A 14,530-nucleotide genomic window follows, 5' to 3' on the forward strand; every position below is an offset into this window, starting at 1 on the left:
TGAAAAAATACTCATGACAGAGAAAGTCGTATAATGCAGACACGTTTGTTACTGGATACTTCCTAATATGCTTCTGCCTTGGAGACTGTGTATGTGTAAGAAATAAGCACATGTTTTTATTTGATACTTGTTTATAATGACAAATGTGCTGTTTATGATTGCAATATTGTTCAAGAAGGACACGTATTATGTTAGTCTAGCTCAGACCTGGGCAAAATACGGCCCGTGGGCCACATGCGGCCCGTGCTGTTTTTAAATGACCGTAAGTCTTGAACTATAGAAAGTATTTCAGTGGTCGAAATCTGCGTTTTTGTGTGTTATAGGAGTTATTACGGTAATCTACATCACAGCAGCTCAGACTAAGAACAAACCAGAGTGGCAGGGTTTGTTTTCAGAGCAGCCAGCTCGAAACGCATGTGTCAGGAACAGATGCGGAAGCACATTTTTACGTGATAATATATCATATTGTCGGTGTTTATTACACTTTGCATTCATATTTTGCTATTCTTTACATTTTTGTTGTGTTTTGCTTGATTGTGACAGATCGAGGAGCTGGTCTGAGAAGTAAAAGCGGAGCGATGTCCATATGTGGTTAATATTCAGTGTTTTATTGTTCATAGTTAATATTGTAAATCTCACTTACTTTATTTTCATGTACATTTTGGGTGTCCCATTCAGTACAAAAAACTGTAAAATTCCATTCGTTTTTTTTGAGTTGTCTGTTTTTAGAACTCTATCGGACATTGTGACTTTTGATATTAGTGTTCCTGACAAAAAAGGGACCCAGACACACATACTGTACACCAGATTTTTACAGTTAAATATGTACATATAATTTACACACACACCTTGGCCCCCCAGAAACATTTTTTCTCTCAATGTGGCCCCCCGAGTCAAAAGATTTGCCCGGCTCTGGTCTAGCTGGTGTGCTATCGTGTGCTAAGCTGTTGTGTAGCTGCTAGCTCCTATAGTAGCCTATAGCCCAGTGGTCCCCAACCTTTTTGTAGCTGCGGACCGGTCAACGCTTGAAATTTTGTCCCACGGACCGGGAGGGTGCAGGGGGGTAATGGTATTTTTTTTAAATGTATTTATTTTTATTTATTTTTTGGTCATGAATAAATACAATCATGTGTGCTTACGGACTATATCCCTGCAGACTGTATTGATATATATTGATATATAATGTATATATTGTGTTTTTATGTTGATTTAATAAAAAAATAAAACAATAAAACAATTAAAAAATTAAAAAATTAAAAAAATTATTTCTTGTGCGGCCCAGTACCAATCGGTCCACGGACCGGTGGTTGGGGACCACTGCTATACCCCACCATGTTTACCATTTGCAAATGACTTGACTAAAATAGAAGAAAAGACCAATCTTGTCTGCTTGAAGGACGTTTAGATCTTAACTGGCTGTCGAGCTTTGCACATAAACCGATATCTGATACCAACACATCCCTACACAAAAGTAAAGGGAAGACGCTGGAGTGTTGCGCAATCCCAGGTCAGCGAGCACACGCTTACGGTTGGCATGGCAGCGCGTCGGTGTGTTTTTGTTTTGCTGCTTTCCCTGAGAAAGTGATCTTCTTCCACTTGCAGGGACGTCTCTTCCCTCATTAGCTCCTGGCCGGGGCGCATGAAATATAGCAATAATGAAATCATATCCGTAATGTGTGGAAAGGGAAGAACACAAAAGAAGACACTTGCCTTATTGATATGTCAATATATTGCTAATCATATCACATTATCCAGCGTAATCATATCTCCTTATGAGTAGATAGTTGCGTAATAGTATGGTGCTGTTTTTGTGTCAGTGTGCCCTGCAGCTGTGTTCTCTAAACTCAACAACAACTTCTCTCTCTCTTTCTCCACCACTCGCGTACTCTCTCCCACCCTGCAAAGTGAATGTTTTGTACACTTGCACTCTACCTTCTTTTCTGTGTCCGTCCCTCCCCCTTCTTGTCTTCCTTGTTTTGCTCACAGTCGGTTAGCGTCTTCCTCACATGTGCAGGACTGGCAGGCCTCTACCACGCTCACATATTCACTCCTCACTGGTAGGAACTTTTTCCTCCACCAATTGGATGCAGTGTTACTGTGTGTAATCTCATGTTGTGTTATGTGTGTGTGTGTGTGTGTGTGATGCTGTGACGCAGCAGTGAAAAAGGTTGTTGTTGCTTCTGAGCACATGGAGTGCATGTATGCGTTTCGGAGGTTGACTTAGCTGATATGCATTGACAGCAATTGCACTCTGAGTATGCAGGGATAAAATATTCCACAATTCCTCTCCTGTCACTCATTTTGTCATCCAATCACTTTTTCTGTATTCTATTCTCGCCACTTCTTGATTAGTTACTTTTCTAGCCAGTATGTTCTGTTAAAAAAAATCATGTGCTTTTGTTTGTTTGTCAGCTGTCCTAACATGTCCCCTAGTCCAGTAGGAGCTGACCACAAACCATCAAATGCATGTTTCTCTTCTTAATAAAGCCACTTGCACTAGAAGTTCTGCTCTTTCCTGGCCCACGTTTGGCAGTGTGTTTTTCAGCAGGATGTCTCCCTCTAGCGGGCATAGTTGCTACTGCAGGTTGTGGTGTCATCGGGTTCATGATGGAACTCTGTGCTCTTTACGGCTCTTTACTTTCTACAGGAAGATACTGATGAAGTACTTTTTGTCTTTTGTAGATGAAATATTTGTGTATTTACATTGCATTCATTAAAATAAACTAAATATTATGGACTTTTAATGCTTTTTTAATTTTAATTTTTGGTTTAAAAGAGACATAGCTAATTAATAACAGCATATCAAGTAGGTTAAACCTCAGAAGTGGCAAACAGGAAAAAACATGCAGAAACGTCCAAACATCAGAAAATTCTGCAGCCACATAAACGCTACAGGATTAAAAAAAAAAAAAGAAAGGCAAAAGAAAAATGCTCCAAGTTATGGTAAATAGTAAATGGGTTATACAAACCCCCTCTCCATATGAGTTGGGAAATTGTGTTAGATGTAAATATAAACGGAATAAAATGATTTGCAAATCCTTTTCAACCCATATTCAGTTGAATATGCTGTTTTTGATGTTCAAACTCATAAACTTTTTTTTTTTTTTGCAAATAATAATTAACTTAGAATTTCATGGCTGCAACACGTGCCAAAGTAGTTGGGAAAGGGCATGTTCACCACTGTGTTACATGGCCTTTCCTTTTAACAACCCTCAGTAAACGTTTGGGAACTGAGGAGACACATTTTTTAAGCTTCTCAGGTGGAATTCTTTCCCATTCTTGCTTGATGTACAGCTTAAGTTGTTCAACAGTCCGGGGGTCTCCGTTGTGGTATTTTACGCTTCATAATGCGCCACACATTTTCAATGGGAGACATGTCTGGACTACAGGCAGGCCAGTCTAGTACCCGCACTCTTTTACTATGAAGCCACGTTGATGTAACACGTGGCTTGGCATTGTCTTGCTGAAATAAGCAGGGGCGTCCATGGTAACGTTGCTTGGATGGCAACATATGTTGCTCCAAAACCTGTATGTACCTTTCAGCATTAATGGCGCCTTCACAGATGTATAAGTTACCCATGTCTTGGGCACTAATACACCCCCCATACCATCACAGATGCTGGTTTTTCAACTTTGCGCCTATAACAATCCGGATGGTTCTTTCCCTCTTTGGTCCAGAGGACACAACGTCCACAGTTTCCAAAAACAATTTGAAATGTGGACTCGTCAGACCATAGAACACTTTTCCACTTTGTATCAGTCCATCTTAGCCCAGCGAAGCCGACAGCGTTTCTGGGTGTTGTTGATAAACGGTTTTCGCCATGCATAGGAGAGTTTTAACTTGCACTTACAGATGTAGCGACCAACTGTAGTTACTGAAAGTGGGTTTCTGAAGTGTTCCTGTGGTGATATCCTTTACACACATCATCGCTTGTTGTTGCAGTACAGCCTGAGGGATCGAAGGTCACGGGCTTAGCTGCTTACGTGCAGTGATTTCTCCAGATTCTCTGAACCCTTTGATGATATTACGGACCGTAGATGGTGAAATCCTTAAATTCCTTGCAATAGCTGGTTGAGAAAGGTTTTTTCTTAAACTGTTCAACAATTTGCTCACACATTTATTGACAAAGTGGTGACCCTCGCCCCATCCTTGTTTGTGAATGACTGAGCATTTCATGGAATCTACTTTTATACCCAATCATGGCACCCACCTGTTCCCAATTTGCCTGTTCACCTGTGTGATGTTCCAAATAAGTGTTTGATGAGCATTCCTCAACTTTATCAGTATTTATCGCCACCTTTCCCAACTTCTTTGTCACGTATTGCTGGCAACAAATTTTAAAGTTAATGATTATTTGCAAAAAAAAAAAATGTTTATCAGTGTGAACATCAAATATGTTGTCTTTGTAGCATATTCAACTGAATATGGGTTGAAAATGATGTGCAAATCATTGTATTCCGTTTATATTTACATCTAACACAATTTCCCAACTCATATGGTAACGGGGTTTGTACTTGTATAGCACTTTTCTACCTTCAAGGTACTCAAAGCGCTTTGACACTATTTCCACATTCACTCATTCACACATACATTCACACACTGATGGCAGGAGCTGCCTAACCACAATCCATCAGGAGCAAGGGTGAAGTGTCTTGCTCAAGGACACAACGGACGTGACGAGGTTAGTAGAAGGTGCGGATTGAACCAGGAACCCTCAGGTTGCTGGCACGGCCACTCTCCCAGGCGTGGCCAAGTTCACATCATTAAACTGAGGTTAACCAGGCTACCAGGTAGTTCTGGTGTGTTCTATTTACTTGGGAAGTTGGAGGTCGGAGCTGGGAACGATGTTACAACCTAGTTGTAAGCGTTCTAGTTACGATGTCGGAAATCAAAATGGCCGCTTTCGCAAAAGCTACTTTTCTTAATATAAATAACTTATGGGAAAATATGTACTCTCTCTGCAACCTTTAAAAACGGCGGATGAAGAAGAAAAACGGATGCTATTGCTAGTGATGTACAGCGTGTATACCCCATTAGATGAATGTAATTTACACTACGGTGACATTACCATATAGAAGCGTCCAACAATAGATCGTATATATGGCTGATTTACTGCCACCAAAACTAATCAGAAGTGCTAATAACGAATAATATAGAAGCGCATATCATTGTTTGCAACAAAGCAGCCAAATTTGATACCAACTTGGGGTTGGTGAGAATGCTCTCTGACCACAAGGGGCATTCCAGTTGAAAGTCCGACTAGGAACACAGAAATTCATACTTTCCAGTACAAAATTTAAATGCACTATAGTGGTAACCACGTTAGTGGTAGTTAGTTATTCAGGCTGCCAGGAAAGTTACCCAAGCTACCAAAAAGTTACCCAGGCTACCAGGAAATTAACCAGGATACCAGAAAGTTAGCCAGGATGTAAATAGTTATTCAGAATACTAGGAAGACAGTCAAGCTACCAGGAAGTTAGTAGGTAAAGGTTGTTGTTGCTCCTGAGCACTTGGAGTGCATGCATGCGTTTAAGAAGTTAACATAGCTGATATGCTTTGACAGCAATTGCACTGAGTGTGTGCAGGGATAAAATCTTCCATTCCTCTGTGTCACTCATTCTTGTCAGCCAAACACTGCTAGCCACTTTTTCTGTGTTCTATTCTCTCCACTTCTTGAGTAATTACTTTTCTAACAAGGTTTGTGGTCTTCTGTTCAAACCATCTGCTTGTGTTTGTTTGTCAGCTTTCCTAACATGTCCCCGAGCCCAGTGGAGCTGACCACAAACCATCAAATGCGTGTTGCTCTTCTTAATAAAGCCCAACTAATTCTCTGCCACTTGCACTCCAAGTTCTGCTCTTTCCTGGCCTACTTTTGGAGCGTGTCTACAGCAGGATGTCTCCCTCTAGCGGGCAGAGTTGCTACTGCAGGTGGTGGTGTCATTGGGTTCATGATGGAACTCTGTGCTCTTTCTTTACTGCTGCTGTTCTTTCTACATTCTCATACTTCTTACAAGAAGATACTATTAAAATACTTATTTTCTTTCTTTAATTGAATTGTGTTCAAGTTTAGGTTGAAAAGAGACAGAGCTAATTATTTTATTCGTTATTTATTTAGTGTTTCTGCACATTAATTAGGTGAAACATCTGAAGTAGCAAACATGCAGCAATGAACAAACATCAGAAAATGCTGCAATCACATAAACGCTGCAGGATCAAAAACAAATGCAAAAGAACAATGTTGCAAGTTCACATAATTAAACTGAGGTTAGCCAGGCTACCAGGAAGCTCGCCAGAGGATACTAGCAGTGTAGCATTCGTGCGTTTAAAACACTCTTTTAAAAGGACAAAAGCCAATGAACTAGTACTCGTCAGGAGCGAGAGTGCTTCTTTATTGCTTTTCGCTTTTTAACTCCCACAATAACAATTGTCTTCGTCCTCTATCTCGGAAGTCAAGACTCATTCAGTCCAACTGTTACATGCATTCCCCCATAGCAAAAGAAATGCCCACATCTCAACATATACCAAGGCAAAATGAATGAGAAAAACAAAACACAATAACAAATATACATCTGTAAACATTGCATACAGCATGTGAAGCAAATAGCCACTCTCAAAACATACACATTTTGTGCAAAAACAATGCAATAGTAGATTACACAAAAATACATCAACAAAACAGTCACTCCACACATAATTCTCCAAATAAACAGGATGTTGCGTGGTCTACCAACCCACGGCATCTTATGAATAACAACTGTCCGTGTGGGCGATTCACCAAAACCCAAACTTGCTTCCATAACACAGTGAGAGCAACCACGTCTAGCAGTGCAGTGGGTGGGGAAGGAGACATAGGTTTCCTCCCTGGGCTCTCCAAAGGAAAAGCTACTGACAAAGTATATCGCCGCAATCTGTCATAGTGAATGATCTGCAAAGGGGGTCCTCCCCAAATGGGCTATTTTTCTAAAAACTTACGCTTATCTTGTCATCCCTATTCAATGGACCCATTCAACCAGACAAGATTACCAACTTCATACGGGATGTGCTTTAACCTGGTGTCATAGGAAATCTTTTGCTTCATGCTGGCCACAATGTTATTGTCCCTCACCTGGACAAAAGCTGTGCCCAAACACCAGAGGAGAGAGCTAACAAAGTCCTCCGGGGACCCCTCCACTAAGCCGCCTCGCACTAGAGGCCCCAGCACCACCTCAACCGGTGTATGGGCCTCCCTGCTGTGAGTGAGGAAGTAAGGTGTGAATCCGGTACTGGAATACATGCTGGTAATATAAGCTAAAGCAACCTGTAACAAGAACAAGTTCAACTCCCGCTCACGTGACAGGAACGTTCTGGCCAACGAATCAATAAATATCCTATTAAACCTTTTGACCGTACCATCTGACTTTGAATTGTAGGGTGTTGTATGAGGTTTTTTTACCCCAAAAATCCTGCATAAATGCTTGATTCAAACTGTCTCCTCATATCAGTATGCAATGTCTCCATCACCCCATGTTCCAGGATGTTGTTCTGAAAGAGGCTACGGTGACGGTCCTCTGATCAGGGATGGCATATACTGTAGGTTGTCGAACTTAGTGAAATAGTCCTCAACAACTAAAACACATCGGTTACCTTCCGATGTGACTGGCAACTCAAATATGTCGGCTGCGATCCGCTGGAAATGCCTCTCCACATGTGAAATCCTCATACGGGCATGGTGCGAGGAACTGACGACCTTCTCCTTTGACAGGCACCAGACTGGTCACACCTGATTCTAATGTCACTATGCATAGTGGGCTAATAATAAGTACTTCTGGTATGTGCCAAGACTCGGTCGCAGGCAAAGTGAAACGTCAAAGGAGTACCATGCAAGTGTGCCAAGACCTCTGGCACCACCACATCCGAGACCACCACCTGTACCATGTGCCCCATCTCAGCCACACAATCCTACACAACAGTTCATCGACAACAGAAAGCTGAAGGAAATCAAACCACGGTCTCTTCAAACCCTGACTGTCATTCATTTAACCTCCATCTAGTGGGTGTTCGGCCCTCCTTCAGCCAAACAGCTCTGTTGGAGCTCTTTTACCCCAGAACCCTTGCAAAACAGGTTACACAACATTGTCCGGTCCACACACAAGCTTGACGGACAGAAGGTAACTACGGCTCTAGGTTGGAACTAGGGTAAACCGCAGGAGCCGTGGTGGGGACCTCCACCGCGCACACTGGGCTGGGGGCATTATCCACGACTGTCTGACTGTGAGTACGAAGATGGGGCTTGCATCATGGGTATCCGCTTCCACCAACACTGCACCAGGAATGGGCCTGCGCGAAAGAGGATTCGCATCAGTATGTCGAGTCCCACTTTTGTGCACAACCACCCAGTCATTTGGGTCAAGTTCAAAGGCCCAATGGCTGCGACGCTCCGTCCTGTCATTATCGATACTGCGGTGTCCAAGCCACATCAAGGGACATTGATTGGTGACAATGGTAAAAGGGCAAGGACCCAGGTTGTGTCTGAAATTACGAACAGCCCACACAATCTTCCCCAACTTCCTGTCGTATATAGACCACAGACGTTCGACTACCGTTAGGGGACGACAAGAATACGCCACAACTCACTCCAGACCATCAGCATGCTGCGCCAGCACGGCAACGGCAGCCACCAGTGAAGCATCTGTATAAAGAATGAAACCATGGGTGAAGTTTGGGTGTGTCATAATCTGTTTTGCACAAAGAGTAAAACAATCAAATACCTTTTGATAATCTGAGGTCCACTGAAATGTGACGGCTTTACCAGTTAGGTGACTAAGAGGGGCAGCCCCCTGGGCAGAACCTCTCATAAATATCCTATAATAGGAACAAAGTCCCAAATAGGCACGTACCTCAGTAGCGGAACGCGGCACAAGCCAGAACTTCATCTTGTCAGTGTTCTTGGGGTCAGGGCGAAGGCCTTCAGCAGAGACAACATGTCAGAGAAACACTACATGGTCCCGAGCAAGATGGCACTTTGTGGCGTTGAGCCGGAGCCCAGCTGTCTCAACTTGAGAGAAGGCAATGAGGTGGTCCTTGAATGACCTACTAAATATCAGTATATCTTCAAGATCCACCATGTCGACATGCCATGGCAGCCCCTTCAACACCAACTCCATAACCTGCTAGAATGTTGCTGGTGCATTTATGAGCGCTATGGGCATCGATCTGAACTGACAGACCTTGACTAGTTGTGAAAGGCTGTCTTCTCACGGGCCTCTTGCGCCATCTCTACCTGGCAGTAGCCATCCGAAAAGTCCATGGTTCTGAACCAGATGGCCCCAGTCAGGGCATCCAGCCATTCATCTACCCGAGGCAATGGATGGGAGCCTTTCATTGTCACAGCATTGAGACCCTGTAATCCACACAAAATGTCCATGTATTGTTCTTTTTCCGAGCAAGGACCACCAAAGAGGACCATGGACTGCAGCTCTCCTCAATGATGCTGACCTCTAAAAGGCGCTGAACCTGTCTGTTTATTTCCCTACGCTTATTGGGCGAGATGCGGTACACCCCTTTGCTTTATTGGATGGTGGTTAGCGGTGTAAATATGGTGTTTAAACAATTTGGAGCTGCTCGTACGACACCGTGCAGGGCTGAACACCCCCCAATGTTTCACCAGCACGGCCTACAACTGTTGCCTCTGTTCCCCTGGGAACTGACAATCAGAGTCATCCGACAGGGGGTCATCCACCTGTCCACCTAAACACTCTGCAGGGACAAATGCATCACATTCATCAACACGATGAAATACCCCTACAGGTGGCCAGTGCACAATTTCAATTCTTGGTCAGTTGGGTTAAGTAGCTGTGCAACAGGTCACCTGTTCTTCAAAGGTGCCACTGAGCATGCGCAATCATTAAACCCATGTTGTTGCGTAATTCAGCTTCTAATTAACCCAGATAAGGGACTATAGTTGGTCCGGAAAAGTGCTAGGCTCTACCTGAACTAAGACAAACATCTCACTTAATGTCTATATGCATTGAGATGTCACAGTATTTTGGAATAAAGTCTGTTGTCTGTAGCAAAGGAATGTTTGCATACCTAATGCTATTCATATTTGCACTAGTCTGCTACATAAAATCAAAACCCAGAAAAATAGCTTGTGTAGACACTTGTTTTGTTGAAAATGTTCATGCATTGCACAGTTTTAATTTTTCTATTAATACACAGTGATGTCTACAAGGCCGGGAGTAACTCAACCATCTTGAATAGTTTCTACCTCCGTTTGTATAGTTTGTTGATATAGCACATGATTATTATGTGGAAATGACAAATGACTTATTTTAATACCTAGAACAGTTTATATTTATTATTCATTTTTTATTTTGTCAGAATCAGAATCAGAATCAGCTTTATTGTCATTACGCAAGGTAACGAGATTGAGGCCATTCTTACATAGGCTGTGACTTACAGTTTAATGGCTTTGTAGATACACTGAGACACGACCTAAGTACTGTCAAGTTCAAATTTGAATGACAATAAAAAGGAAGTCTCTAAGTCTAAGTTCATTGAGTTCTTCATCGTGTTTTTGCAATTGCACCAATTTTTTCCTCAGAATTTTCAACTAACTTGAAATGTTATGTTAAGAGTGATATGCACATTTTCAGACAATACTTGGGAATAGATTTTATTCCGTGCGCCATCAGAGCAAATGAGTTTGACACTCCTTTGCTAGAGTATACATGTACTGTTTATTTATCATATGTTTACGAAAAATGTAGGTGGGCATTCTAAATTCCTCGGAAATAAGTGAAACTGTCGAGCCAGACTCAATTAACAGTTAAGTCAATACTCTCGACAAGCCCTTTAACATAGGCTGTGGACTAGGACTCACCGACCGAACAGGAGTCCATCGTGAGGTCTGGCATTGTTTCTCTAGGGTCCTCGTTGTGACCCTGTGGCGACAACACTGGCATCTTGGTTGCAATACCAGCTACTGGGCGTTTCCCTGCCTCTGTCTTGGGGATGGTGAATGTCAGGAAGGCGAAAGAAACCTCACACCCCGTCTTGGTTGCGGTTCCTCTGTGTAGGAGGACGCCCTCGGTCCCTCGTTGTCTGACCGACGCGGTGAGAAGCCAGCAGTGGTATCTCGAGTCCCCCACCTCTGTGGAGAACAATCCTTGCAGTCGTATTGATTTTGGCTCCTCCTGTGCAGAGACCGGCCCCTCGTGCTGTTGTCTAGTCGGAAGTCCCTGGCGGTTGACCTGCAGCCATAATTACCACAATCGCAGCCGCAGGAAGGGTTGCTCCCTGCGCTCCCCCAGGCTCTGCTGACCCGCCTCAGGAAAAGGGGAGTGATGACTGCTGCACTCAGCTTCATAGGTTCGTGGAAGAAGATCCCTTGCTTCTGTCTGTAAGTTGTCCATTCTTGTAGTAAGCCGGGCTGCTCAGTAAACTTTGCATTATCATCCACAACATGCTGCGAATTAAGGGACCCCACCACCTGACAATGCGAGATGGAGTAGAGCAATACAGGTGTGCTGGCCCTGAGAGCCTGCCTGGCAACGTTCACAACGTTGATTAACAATGATTAATGCCCCCTCCACATCCCTCGTCCTCTGCTCATGGCATTAAGCCTGGAGAGCTGAGCCAAGGCCAGCCAGAAAGCTTCTAAAAGTCTCGCCATATCTGGCCGTTTTGTCATAATCTGGAAAAACCTCTGCCACGAGCTTGGAGACGTCAGCCGCATAAACATCCAAACTTTCGTCGGGTTGTCGGGACCGCGCCAAAATGCACGTTTGGAAATATGGGAGGAACTGCTTTTGTCCGAAAGCCTTCTTCAATCCTCATGCTCATGTAATCACCCTGGACATCTGGTGACAAACAGTCCCACAATGAGAAAGCTGCACCATCCAGTCTTATTGGGAGGAGACTCGCCAAAATAGCAGCGTAACTTCTGCGTCTTGTTTGGGCGCAGAGAGCGGCTTCAAATTGCTGCACCCACGTAGCAAAGAGCTTCTCGCCGTCACTGCAAAAGGTTGCTGGGAGGTCTACTCCTACGCCACTTAGGCCACCATTCAATGCAGCTGCACTCACAAAATATTCCTTATTCATGTCTTCATTAAAACACTCGTGTTTTTGGCTCAACCTGTCGCTCACAAGCAGAGTAATCTGGCTAGCAAAGCCGACTAAAAAGTTTGGTAGTTGTCCAAAGATGGAAACAACTTTAAAAGCCAGGTACACACTCGAGACACCTCTGCCACCAATGTACTGCAATGCTGTTGTGCGTTTAAAACACTCTTTTAAAATGACAAAAAACAATTAAATAGTACTTGTTTGGAGCGAGTGTCTTTCCTTTTTTTCTCAACCCGGGGTACCGTCACAACAACAACCCTCCTATGATTAATTCTGCCTGGTGACACAAGATTCAAGTACCCCAGCTTTACTTGTTTCATCTTTAGAAATGTTGATATCATATTTGCATATATTGTATTTGCTGATGTAGTTCCGTTGTTGTTGTTGTTTTTGTTTGTTGTTGTGGTTGTTTCTTACGGTCTTACACTCCTCTTGTCCCCGCAATTTCCCCGTTTGGACAAGCGGTAGAAAAATGGACGGATGGGTCTTCTTTTTTCTTCTTCTTTCTATCCCCTCCTGCTCCGGTACGGCTGTGCCAAACACTGGATAAATCCATTTAATAAAGTCAAATACAAATAAGGCAACGAGAGAAATATTTGTCACTTTTGTACTGCAAATCTGTACAGAAGATATGGGCATCTACATCAACAATATGATTTGCCTGAGTGGCTGGACAGGACGTATTAAAAAAATAAAATATTTAGGTTAAACGAAGAACAATAGCAAATGTAAAAAAAAAGTAACCTATTTATTATTAACCACCTTGAATGGACTCATGTCGTCTTTCAATTGAAGCGCAGTGGTAATTACAATAATTCATGTATTCATGTAGATGAATGATGCGGACACATTTTTTACTGGGTACTTAATACGCTCTGCCCTAGAGACTTTGTATGTGTACGTAATATTCAACTAGAATTATTTGATACTTGTTTATAATGACAAATGTGCTGTTTTAGACTGCAATATTGTTTAATGGAAGACACTAATTACGTATGTCTAGATTGTGTGATATTAGGTGTTGTGTAGCTGCTAGCTCCTAATAGCCTATGGCTTACTATGTTTACCTTTTGTAAATTCATTGACTAAAATATAAGAAAAGACCAACCTTGTGTGTTTATTGGAGGACATTTATATGTTAACTGGCTGATTATTACTATTATAATAATAATAACTATTATTATATCAAATGTTTCTATTATGATTTGTTGCATGTTTAAACATTGTACACGATGGTGGAACACACAAAAATGAAAGGATGGGTATGAATATATTATCTAATAGTATAACTTGTTAATAATCAACAATACAATTTTTATAATATGCTGCACTTTGGACACATATATTATTATTACTGCATAATGTAGTGTACTGTAAAATGTACTTGGTCAGTGATGCATTCAAGTTATCAGTAGAGGGCGCCAGAGATGTTAAAGTATTTGAAATGGATGAGGTGTGGTCACCATGGAAACATCTAAGCCAAAATACGGCCTGCTCTCATTACTGCTTTTCTTTTGTACATTCCAAGTGATGATTGCATCATTATTAGCTCACAATTGTGTTTCAAAACGTTTCTTTCAAACGTTTTATTTGAGACAATTTGACAAACAATGAATGGAACAGTTGAATTGATATTAATATATCTGCACTTTCTTACTCTGTTTCATACATGTGATCATCAATGATGAATCAAACTTTAATGAACTTTCTTCTTCCTATAAATGCAAAAAAACGTTGAAATAGCACTTTTTAACATACACATTTGAAAAAGTATTACATGGAGAAGTGGAGTTTGAATTTTGGACAAACAAGTCGTTAGCATTAGCATACAAACTGTAGATGCTAACATGTCCTCACATGTGTTTGAAAAAAAGCACATTTGTCAAACATACAAGCTGGCGTTAGCTACCAACATACAAATCCCGTTTCCATATGAGTTGGGAAATTGTTAAATGTAAATATAAACGAAATACATCCATCCATCCATTTTCTACCGCTTATTCCCTTCGGGGTCGCAGGGGGCGCTGGAGCTTATCTCAGCTACAATCGGGCGAAATACAATGATTTGCAAATCATGTTCAACCCATATTCAGTTGAATATGCTACAAAGACAACATATTTGATGTTAAAACTGATAAACTTTTTTTTTTTTGAAAATAATCATTAACTTTAGAATTTGATGCCAACAACATGTGACAAAGAAGTTGGGAAAGGTGGCGAAAAATACGGATAAAGTTGAGGAATGCTCATCAAACACTTATTTGGGACATCCCACAGGTGGACAGGCAAATTGGGAACAGGTGGGTGCCATGATTGGGTATAAAAGTAGATTCCATGAAATGCTCAGTCATTCACAAACAAGGATGGGGCGAGGGTCACCACTTTGTCAACAAATGCGTGAGCTAATTGTTGAACAGTTTAAGAAAA

General features: G+C 42.1%; 1 protein-coding gene across 1 annotated transcript in view; it reads left to right on the top strand.

The window, feature by feature from the left end:
* The first annotated feature begins 1,952 nt into the window (after positions 1-1,952).
* The window catches only part of LOC133607275 (uncharacterized), a 116,555-nt gene continuing 103,977 nt past the window's right edge, over positions 1,953-14,530 (top strand). Inside the window, exon 1 of the mRNA XM_061961761.1 lies at positions 1,953-2,057. The gene's annotated coding sequence lies outside the window, so the exon portion shown is untranslated. The remainder of the gene's footprint in view (positions 2,058-14,530) is intronic.

The sequence above is a fragment of the Nerophis lumbriciformis genome, linkage group LG09 (genome assembly GCF_033978685.3).
Source record: "Nerophis lumbriciformis linkage group LG09, RoL_Nlum_v2.1, whole genome shotgun sequence".
In the NCBI taxonomy this organism is placed as follows: Eukaryota; Metazoa; Chordata; class Actinopteri; order Syngnathiformes; family Syngnathidae; genus Nerophis; species Nerophis lumbriciformis.